Below are 12,222 nucleotides of genomic sequence, written 5' to 3'. Positions count from 1 at the left end.
AGAAACTGACATGCAAATAACTCAAGTGGGCTACACAATTTCGACCATTAATTTGTATTATTTAGCATGTATCAAACCCAGAAATGAAGCTTTATAAATACACATGAATCCAAACTATTCTTTCTTGAGAATGAAATTTATGTCAATAGTGGTTGACTGAATGAAGACTGAAGATGCAGGCTTTGTCAATAGAGATGAAGTTACTGAGGAATAAGAAATAAAATTTGCATTTTCTACTTTTCAATTTGTAGCCAATGTGGTATATGGTATGTTGGATGCATTACTCTGATAATTCCCTTCCTCTCAAATGTTACCCAGATGATCTAAAAGGATAACAGAGGCCCAGGCAGAGATCCATGCACATTCTGGTTTGTACCTGTACCAGGAGGAGAGACTCTGCTCTGGATCCCCACTCATTCAGCCCACATCCAGTTGCAGCTCAACACCCCACACCCAAGTGTTTTGGCACATCCAGAATCAAAGATGAGACCCCAAACCTTGCCCTAATATCTGGCATAACTGGGAGTACCCCCTTACCTGTAACCAGGGATGCAGACACCCTATGTAGCCAGAGACCCATCTTCCTTCAGGTTTGCACTTGAGCCTGGAGCAGAACATTTGCTCTGGATCCCCATCCACTCAGTCTATTCCCAGATAGAGAGTGGCCCCCAAAAGTTCTAACACATTCAGGATCTCAGGATGACAGGATCACAGAATCACAGGATCACAGTCTCCCAGGAGAGATAGGCTCCAGTCAGAGACAACGAAGCCAGTTAATACCAGAGATAACCAGAAGGTGAGAGGCAAACAGAAGAACATAGACAACAAAAAGGTTCATGAGCAGGGGGAGGGATGATGGGATGGGGGGGGGAGAGTTCAGAGAGGAAACCTGGAAAGAGGATAACATTTGAAACATAAAGAAAATATCTAAATAAAAAAAATACTATTTGCCAGCATAAAAACCCAGTTCTTCCTCCACAGCACACCCTCAACACATCTGAAAAGCAGGATTCATATTTAAATTCTCATTTCATGAAGATGATAGAGAAATTTAAAATGGGTATATGTAACTCCCTTAAACAAATACAAGCAAACACAGATTAAACAAGTAGAAGACCTTAAAGCAGAAAGACATAAATCACTTAAAGAAATATGGGAAAACACAATCAAATAGGTGAGGAAATTGAACAAAACCATGTAGGATCTAAAAATTGAAGCAGAAACATTAAAGAAAACACAAAGAGAGACAACTCTTGAGATGGAAAACCTAGAAAGGAGAGCAGGAGTCACAGATGCAAGAATCACCAACAGAATACAAGATATAGAAGAGAGAATCTCAGGTGTAGAACATACCATAGAAGACATTGACACAACAGTCAAAGAAAATAAAAGGGCAAAAAGCTCCTAACTCAAAACATTCAAAAAATCTAAGACACGATAAAAAGACCAAACCTAAGAATAAAAGGTATAGAAGAGATTGAAGACTACCAACTCAAAGGGACAGAAAATATCTCCAAAAATTATAGAAAAAAATCTTCCTAATCTAAAGAAAAATATGCCCAGAAATACACAGGAGGCTTACAGAACACCAAAAAGATGGGGCCAGAAAAAAAATTCTTCCTATCACATAATAATTAAAACACCAAATGTACAGGACAAAGAAAGAATATTGAAAGTGGTAAAGAAAAACTGTCAAATAACATATAAAGGCTGCTCACGCTCTTCCTATCTATTCAATTTAGTACTCAAAGTTCTAGCCAGACCTTCCGGTAGACACCAGCACCTGGTCACCTGGGCGTGGAGTTGGCAGACACCCTCAAGGTCCCTAGAGGACCCTCCATGCAATCTTAGAACCACCAGTGAGTGGAACACAACTTCTGTTCCATTCCATTCATGCGGGACCTGAGACAGCATTAGGGAAGCAGAAAACCCAGCCTGACCAGGGTCACAAGTCCCTTCCAGTCGGCACAAGCACCAGGTCACCTTGGGCACAGTGTCAACAGGCACCCCCAAGGTCCCTAGAGGACAGCTTCTGAAGCATACCCCGTTTTGGACTCCAGACATCCTGGCATCTTCCCTGCCAGTGGAGAGATGTCCACCTTGCCCTGAAGAGCGTTGTTAGAGCATCTGGGAGAGCCATCTTGTTTCCCGGATCCTTCCAAGACTACTCTGCACAGGTGAGAGTGTAGACTACAAAAGCTAACATCTTCTGGGACAGGCCCTGTTTAGGGCCTTCATCTTCTGCCAGGAAGCAGGTCCGAATGCCAGATAACTGTGAACCTTCCCTGCAACTGACCACTGAAACTCAGGAGAGCTCTAGTCTCACAGGTCTACTGATAGAGACTAACAGAATCACAAGAAGAACATACTCTAACCAGAGTCAATTATAACAACTAACTCCAGAGACTACCAGATAGTGAAAGTCAAAGGTAAGAACCTTACTAACAGAAACCAAGACCACACACCATCATCAGAACCCAGCACTCCCATCTCACCCAATCCTGGGCACCCCAACACACCCAAAAAGCTAGACCCAGAGTTAAAAGCATATCTCACAATGATGGTAGAAGACATCAAGAATGGCTTTAATAACTCACTTAAAGAAATACAGGAGAACACTGCTAAAGAGTTACAAGTCCTTAATGAAAAACAGAAAAACACAACCAAACACATAGAAGTCCTTAAAGAAAAACAGGAAAACACATCCAAACAGGTGATGGAAATGAACAAAATCATACTAGACCTAAAAAGGGAAGTAGACACAATAAAGAAATCCCAAAGTGAAGAAACGCTAGAGATAGAAACCCTAGGAAAGAAATCTGGAACCATAAATACGAACATCAGCAACAGAATACAAGAGATGGAAGAGAGAATCTCAGGTGCAGAAGATTCCATAGAGAACATCTGCACAACAATCAAAGAAAATACAAAATCCAAAAAGATCCTAACTCAACACATCCAGGAAATCCAGGACACAATGAGAAGACCAAACCTACGGATAATAGGAGTATATGAGAGTGAAGATTTTCAACTTAAAAGACCAGCAAATATCTTCAACAAAATTATAGAAGAAAACTTCCCAAACCTAAAGAAAGAGATGTCCATGAATTTACAAGAAGCCTACAGAAGTACAAATAGTCAGGACCAGAAAAGAAATTCCTCCCTACAAATAATAATCAGAACAACAAATACACCAAATAAAGATAGAATATTAAAAGCAGTAAGGGAGAAAGGTCAAGTAACATATAAAGGCAGGCCTAACATAATTACATTTGACTTTTCACCAGAGACTATGAAAGCCAAAAGATACTGGACAGATGTTATACAGACACTAAGATAACACAAATGCCAGCCCAGGCTACTATACCCAGCCAAACTTTCAATTACCATTGATGGAGAAACCAAAGTAATCTACTATAAAACCAAATTCACACATTATCCTTCCACGAATCCAGCCCTTCAATGGATAATAACAGAAAAAAAACAACAAAAAAATAAACAATACAAGGACAGAAACCATGCCTTAGAAAAAGCAAGAATATAAACCTTCAACAAACCTAAAAGAAGACAGCCATAAGAACAGATTGCCAACTCGAACAACAAAATAATAGGAATCAACAATTATTTTTCCTTAATCTCTCTTAATATCAATGGACTCAATTGCCCAATAAAAAGACATAGACTAACAGATTGGCTACAAAAACAGGACCCAACATTTGCTGCTTACAGGAAACCCATCTCAGGAAAAAAAAAAAAGACACTACCTCAGAATGAAAGGCTCGAAAAAAATTTTCCAAGCAAATGGTCTGAAGAAACAAGCTGGAGTAGCCATTCTAATATCTAATAAAATCGACTTCCAACCCAAAGTTATTAAAAAAGACAAGGAGGGGCACTTCATACTCATCAAAGGTAAAATCCTCCAAGAGGAACTCTCAATACTGAATATCTATGATCCAAATGCAAGGGCAGCCACATTCATTAAAGAAACTTTAGTAAAGCTCAAAGCACACATTGCACTTCACACAATAATAGTGGGAGACTTCAACACACCACTTTCATCAATGGACAGATCGTGGAAACAGAAATTAAACAGGGACATGGTGAAACTTACAGAAGTTATGAAACAAATGGATTTAACAGATATCTACAGAACATTTTATCCTAAAACAAAAGGATATACCTTCTCCTCAGCACCTCATGGTACCTTCTCCAAAACTGACCATATAATTGGTCACAAAATAGGCCTCAACAGATACAAAAATACTGAAATTGTCCCAGGCATCCTATTAGATCACCATGAACTAAAACTGATCTTCAATAACAACATAAATAATAAAAAGCCAAAATTCACATTGAAACTGAACAACACCCTTCTCAATGATACCTTGGTCAAAGAAGGAATAAAAAAAGTAATTAAAGACTTTTTAGAGTTTAATGAAAATGAAGACACAGCTTACCCAAACTTATGGGACACAATGAAAACATTTCTAAGAGGAAAACTCATAGCTCTGAGTGCCTCCAAAGACAAACAAGAGAGAGCACACACAAGCAGCTTGATAACACACATAAAAGCTCAAGAACAAAAGAAAGCAAATTCACACAAGAGTAGTAGAGGAAATAATCAAACTCGGGGGCAAAATCAACTAAGTGGAAACAAGAAGAACTATTCAAAGAATCAACCAAACCAGGAGCTGGTTCTTTGAGAAAATCAACAAGATAGATAATTCCTTATCCAGACTCACTAGAGGGCACAGGGACAGCATCCTAATTAACAAAATCAGAAATGAAATGGGAGACATAACAACAGATCCTGAAGAAATCCAAACCACCATCAGATCCTTCTACAAAAGGCAATACTCAACAAAACTCAAAAACCTGGAAGAAGTGGACAAATTTCTAGACAGATATCAGGTACCAAAGTTAAATCAGGATCAGACTAATTATCTAAACAGTCCTATATCCCCTAAAGAAATAGAAGCAGTCATTAATAGTCTCCCAACCACAAAGAGCCCAGGACCAGATGGGATTAGTGCAGAGTTCTATCAGACATTCAAAGAAGAGCTAATTCCAGTTCTTCACAAACTATTCCACAAAATAGAAGCTGAATGTACTCTACCCAACTCATTCTATAAAGCCACAATTACTCTGATACCTAAACCACAGAAATACCAAACAAAGATAGAGAAATTCAGATCCATTTCCTTATGAGTATCAATGCAAACATACTCAATAAAATTCTCGATAACAGAATCCAAGAACACATCAAAACAATCATCCATCCTGACCAAGTAGGATTCATTCCAGGGATGCAGGGATGGTTTAATATACGGAAATCCATCAACATAATCCACTATATAAACAAACTCAAAGACAAAAACCACATGATCATCTCCTTAGATGCTGAGAAAGCATTTGACAAAATCCAACACCCATTCATGATAAAAGTCTTGGAAAGATCAGGAATTCAAGGCCCATACCTAACCATGATAAAAGCAATCTACAGAAAACCAGTAGTCAACATCAAAGTAAATGGTGAGAAGCTGGAAGCAATCCCACTAAAATCAGGGACTTGTAAGGCTGGCCAGTTTCTACCTACCTATTAAACATTGTACTTGAAGTCCTTGCCAGAGCAATTAAACATCAAAAGGAGATCAAGGGGATACAAATTGGAAAGGAAGAAGTCAAAATATCACTTTTTGCAGATGATATGATAGTATATAGAAGTGACCCTAACAATTCCACCAGAGAACTCCTAAACCTAATAAACAGCTTCAGTGAAGTAGCTGGATATAAAATTAACTAAAAAAAGTCAATGACCTTTCTCTACACAAAGGATAAATGGACTGAGAATGAAATTATGGAAACAACACCCTTCACAATAGTCAAAAATCATATAAAATAACTTGGTGTGACTCTAACTAAGGAAGTGAAAGATCTGTTTGATAAGAATTTCAAGTCTCTTAAGAAAGAAATTAAAGAAGTTCTCAGAAGATGGAAAGATCCCCCATGCTCATGGATTGGCAGGATCAACATTGTAAAAATGGCTATCTTCCCAAAAACAATCTATAGATTCAATGCAATCCCCATCAAAATTCCAATTCAATTCTTCAATGAATTAGAAAAGGAAATCTGCAAATTCATCTGGAATAACAAAAAACCTAGAATAGCAAAAACTCTTCTCAAGGATAAAAGAACCTCTGGTGGAATCACCATGCCTGACCTAAAGCTGTACTACAGAGCAATTGTGATAAAAACTGCATGGTACTGGTATAGAGACAGACAAGTAGACCAATGGAACAGAATTGAAGACCCAGAGATGAACCCACACACCGATGGTCACTTGATCTTTGACAAGGGAGCTAAAACCATCCAGTGGAAAAAAGACAGCATTTTCAACAAATAGTGGTGGCACAACTGGTGGTTATCATGTAGAAGAATGCGAATTGATCCATTCCTATCTCCTTGTACTAAGGTCAAATCTAAGTGGATCAAGGAACTCCACATAAAACCAGATACACTGAAACTTATAGAGGAGAAAGTGGGGAAAAGCCTCAAAGATATGGGCACAGGGGAAAATTCCTGAATAGAAGAGCAATGGCTTGTGCTGTAAAATCGATCATCGACAAATGGAACTTCATAAAATTGCAAAGCCTTACAAATTTGCCTTACAAATAAGGCAAAAGACACTGTCAATAAGACAAAAAGGCCACCAACAGATTGGGAAAGAATCTTTACCTAACCTAAATCAGATAGGGGACTAATATCCAATATATATAAAGAACTTAAGAAGGTGGACTCCACAAAACAAATAACCCCATTAATAATGGGGCTCAGAGCTAAACAAAGAATTCTCACCTGAGGAATACCAAATGGCTGAGAAGCACCTGACAAAATACTCAGCATCCTTAATCATTGTGGAAATGCAAATGAAAACAACCCTGAGATTCCATCTCTTGCCAGTCAGAATGGGTAAGGTCAAAAATTCAGGTACCAGCAGATGCTGGCGAGGATGTGGAGAAAGAGGAACACTCCTCCATTGTTGGTGGGATTGAAAGTTTATACAACCCCCCCCTGGAAATCAGTCTGGCAGTTCCTCAGATAATTGGACATATTAGTATCAGAGGATCCCACAATAGCTCTCCTGGGCATATATCCAGAAGATGTTCCAACTGGTAAGAAGGACACATGCTCCACTATGTTCATAGCAGCCTTATTTATAATAGCCAGAAGCTGGAAAGAACCCAGATGCCCCTCAACAGAGGAATGGATACAGAAAATATGGTACCTTACACAATGGAGTACTACTCAGTTATTAAAAAGAATGAATTTATGAAATTCCTAGGCAAATGGATGGACCTGGAGGGCATCATCCTGAGTGAGGTAACCCAATCACAAAAAAACTCACATGATATGTACTCACTGATAAGTGGATATTAGCCCAGAAACTTAGAATACCCAAGATATAAGATACAATTTGCAAAACACATCAAACTCAAGAAGAAGGAAGACCAAATGGTGGATACTTTGCCCGTTCTTAGACTGGGAACAAAACACCCATGAAAGGAGTTACAGAGACAAAGTTGGAGCTGAGACAAAAGGATGGACCATCTAGAAACTGCCATACCCAGGGATCCATTCCATAATCAGTTTCCAAAAGCTGACAGCATTGCATATACTAGCAACATTTTGCTGAACGGACCCTGATATAGCTGTCCCTTGTGAGGCTATGCTGGGGCTTAGCAAACACAGAAGTGGATGCTCACAGTCACCTATTAGATTGATTACAGGGTCCCCAATGGAGGATCTAGAGTAAGTATTCACGGAGCTCAAGGGATCTGCAACCCTATAGGTGGAACAACAATATGAACTAACCAGTATACCCTCGCCCCCCGGGCTCGTGTCTCTAGCTGCATATGTATCAGAAGAAGGCCTAGTTGGCCATCACTGGGAAGGGAGGCCCATTGGTCTTACAAACTTTATAAGCCTCAGTACAGGGGAACTGCAGGGCCAAGAAGTTGGAGTGAGTGGGTAGGGGGGTGGGGGAAAGGAGGGTATGGGGAACTTTCGGGATGCAGTTTGAAATTTGAAATGTATATTAAGGAAATTCTAATAAAAAATAATAAAATTAAAAAAAGTTCTAGCCAGAGCCATTAGACAACAAGAGGAGATCCACAGGATACTAATTTTGAAGGAGAAAGGCAAGATATCACTATTTTAAGATGACTTGATAGAATACATAAAACAACCACAAAAGGTCTATCAGATAGCTTTTATAACTTATAAATATAACTTTGGCAAAGGGTCTGGATATAACATTAATTTTAACAAAACATTATTAGCCTTCTTCTACTAAAGGATAATTGGCTGAGAAAGAAATCAGGGAAAGAACACCCTTCACAATAATCACAAATAATATAAAATACCTTGGTGTAACTCCAACCAAGCAAGTAATGATATGTATGACAAGAATTTTAAGTCCCTGCAGAAAGAAATCAAAGAAGTCCTCAGAAGATCGAAAGATCGCCCATGTTCATGGGCTGGCAGGTTTAATATAGTGAAAATGGCCATCTTACTGAAAGCAATCTACAGATTCAGTGCAATCCCCATCAAAATTCTAACTCAATTTTTCATAATTAGAAAGAGAACTTCTTGCATTCATTTGGAATAAACAAAAACCCAGGATAGAGGTATCTATTCTCAAAAATAAAAGAACTTCTGGGAAAGTCACCATCCCTCACCTTAAGTTGTACTACAGAACAATAGTGACAAAAACTGCAGGTACAGAGACAGGCAGGTAGATCAATGGAATAGAATTGAAGATCTAGAAATGAACACACCTATAGTCTCTTGATCTTTGACAAAGGAGGTAAAACCATCCAGGAGAAAATAGACAGCATTTTAAACAAAAGATGCTGTTTCAACTTGAGGTCAGCATGTTGAAGAATGCAAATTGATCCATTCTTTTCTCCTTGAACAAAGCTCAAGTTCAAGTGGATCAAGGACCTCCCCATAAAACAAGATATACTGAATCTAATAGAAGAGAAAGTGGGGAAGAACATCGAACACATTGGTACAGGGAAATTCTTCCTGAACAGAACACCAATAGCTGATGCTCTAAGATCAACAAATAAGACCTAATACAATTGAAAAGCTTCTATAAGGCATAGGATACTGTCAGCAGGACACAATAGCAATCAACAGATTCGGAACAAATCTTTACCAGCCCTACATCTGATAAAGGGTTAATATTCAAAATATGCAAAAAACTCAAGAAGTTAGACTCCAGGGAACCAAATAACCCTACTAAAAATAGGGTACACAGCCAAACAGAATTCTCAACCAAGTAATCTCAAATAGCTAGGACGCACTTAAAGAAATGGTCAACATCCTTAGTCATCAGGGGAATGCAAATCATAACAACCCCAAGATTTCACCTCACACCTATCAGAATGGCTAAAATAAAATAAAAAAAAAATGCAGGTGACATCAGATGCTGGCAAGGATGGAGAGAAAGAGGAAGACTCCTCCATAGCTGGTGGGACTGCAAGCTATTAGAACCACTTTAGAAATCAATTTGGCGAATCCTGAGAATATTAGAAATAGTTCTACCTGAAGACCCAGCTATACCAACTCTGGGCATATACCCAAAATATGTTCTAACGTATAACAAGGACACATGTTCTACTATGTTTATAGCAGCCTTATATATAATCCCAGAAGCTGGAAACAAACCAGTCATCCCTCAACAAAAGAATGGATATAGAAAATGTGTTACATTTACATGTAGAATACTAATTAATCATCTATTAAAAACAACGACTTCAAGAAATTTGCACGCAAATGGATAGAACTAGGAAATATAGCCCTGAGTAAGGTTATCCAGACTCAAAAGAACACACATGGCATGTGTTCACTGATAAGTGGATATTAGCCCAAATGCTCTCAATGCCCAGGAGACAACCCACAGACCGTACGGAGTTTGGGAGGAAGGAAGACCAGGGTGTGGATGCTTCAGTCCAGCACTGAGGGGGTAACAGGTTGATCGGATGATTGTGGGAGGTGGAGGGAGGGGGACCCTGGGAGGGAGACAGGAGGAGGAGGAAAAAAGGGGCCAGTATCAGGTAGTGGAGGAGATAGGAGAGAGGTACAGAGAGAGGGTCCGGAAATCAAATAAATATATGTAGCAGTGGAGGACGAGGAACTGGTTATAACCACTATACAGTCTCATATTACAGGGAAGCAAGAGGCTACTAGGACCTAATGGGGATGACTTTAGGTGAAGACCCAGCTATACCACTCCTGGGCATATACCCAAAATGTGCACAGTGACGGGGAGATAGAACCTGTAGAGATCACTTCCCATAGATAGGCACAGCCCCAGTCGAGGGATTGTGCCAACCACCCATCTCAAACTTTTTAACCCAGTAATGTCTCTGTCCAAAGGAAAGATGGGGACAAATACAGAGCAGAGACTGAAGGAAGGGCACTCTGGGGATCACCCCACTTGTGGATCCATCCTCTCTGCAGACACCAAACTGTAACTCTGTTGCTGTTGCCCAGAGGTCCTTGCTGACAGGAAATTGGTAATCCTTGGGAGGTTCTGCCTGCAACTATCCAATGCAGATGTGGATGCTTGGAGCCAACCATCTGACTGAGCTCAGGGATGCGGATGGTGAACCTGGTATGAGGACTGGAGGATTAGAGTGGGATTTCAACCCCATAGAAAGAACAATGTTGGCTAGCCAGACTACCCAGCTCTCCTAGGGACTAGACCGTCAACGGAGTGTAAACTTAAAGGAGATGGATAGTTAAGAGCTTGTTTTAGTTATGTTGAGAATGAGGGCTACAAATTCACATAGAGGATTTAGTTCTGAACACCTGAGGACCCCCATTCCACTTCTAACATAACTTCAGACTTACTCAAGACAAAAAAAGAAAAAATAAGATTATAGAAAAAATGCACATCAAAGCAGTTATATTTACTAGACCATAATTTTCATAAAGTGGCTAAAATTCCATAACACTTTCTAAAAGAAGGCTAATCAGAATTAAAATGCAAAGTTCCATGTGAATATCAACATAATAATAATAAATCTTTAAATGAAGTAGGCCATTATTTATTTAAGTGTTTGTCTTACATGGATCATTTCCCCTCCTTGGTACTTACCTGATTTGGTTTCCATAGATTTTTTTTGGGGGGGGGGTGAAGGGGAGAGGTGGAAACACTTTTAATCTTCACTGTATAAGGAATTACAAGAACAATAAATTAAGCCATATGTTGAGCCAAAATTTCCTTTATACAAAGTATTAAAATACAATGGCATTTCTAAAATGAAATAATAGGTATATAGTTGTAGTTATTAAGTAAACTAAGCCAAATGCTATACGTTAAAGAGAAACATCAATAAGACAAATGTATGAAGACACTTCTGAAATCCCCCATTTCATCGAGCATCAAAAACCGACAATCTTTTAGTCCTTTTCTTGTACATTATTTTGTATTCACAATCTCTGCATCTGATTGTATCCTTGGATTTTATCTCATTTTCATTGTGACACTCTCCACAAATATATATCATTGGCTGCTGCTTTAGTGATTGAACATGTTTCTGGGTGTCCATTGTTAGTGCCTCCGCAACTCAAAGAAACATCTCTGAGCACGCAAAAGCTTCCATTTCCATAGATTTTAAAGACAGAATTATTAGGAATATTTACTCAAACTTTATTTCAACACAATGTAATGGGACATTAATGTACACATTTGCAAAGGTTCACAAAAGTAAAGAAATTTTCAATGGTCTTACAGAAATAGGGAAGGCTAGTATATAAAATTTATTATCCTAAGTCTCCTATAGTGTTTTTGATGTGTTGTAATGTTAGCTAAAAGCAAGTTAGCAAGAGTAAAATTTCCAAAGTGTAATTTCTGGCAATGTACATGTTAAAATAGGTGACATCATGATGAATCAAGAGAAAGAGAAGGAACACAAGAGGAGGAGGAAGAGGAGGAGGAGGAGGAGGGTAAGAAGGAGGAAAGAGGATTTTGAGGTTATAAAGAAAAAGTTGAAACCGAGAGTATTATGACTTAGCTTTAACAACAAAAAAACTACCAACAACAAAGCCAACAAACAAAAATATATCAAACAACCAAGCAACAACAAACTAGTTCACATTATTGACTGAGATCTGAAGGAATGATAGAAGACAGGTTGAAAATGTAGATGA

At 38.8% G+C, this 12,222-nt stretch overlaps 1 pseudogene; it reads right to left on the bottom strand.

Annotated features, from left to right (window-relative positions):
- Positions 1-11,444: 11,444 nt before the first annotated feature.
- On the bottom strand, positions 11,445-11,621 carry LOC110300808 (DNA-directed RNA polymerases I, II, and III subunit RPABC4 pseudogene; annotated as a pseudogene).
- Between the last annotated feature and the right edge of the window lie 601 nt (positions 11,622-12,222).

The sequence above is a fragment of the Mus caroli genome, unplaced genomic scaffold, assembly GCF_978045245.1.
Source record: "Mus caroli unplaced genomic scaffold, Mus_caroli_1 scaffold_10, whole genome shotgun sequence".
NCBI lineage: Eukaryota > Metazoa > Chordata > Mammalia > Rodentia > Muridae > Mus > Mus caroli.
Note: the sequence above shows the minus strand (reverse complement) of the source record. Positions and strands in the feature narration are given on the sequence as shown.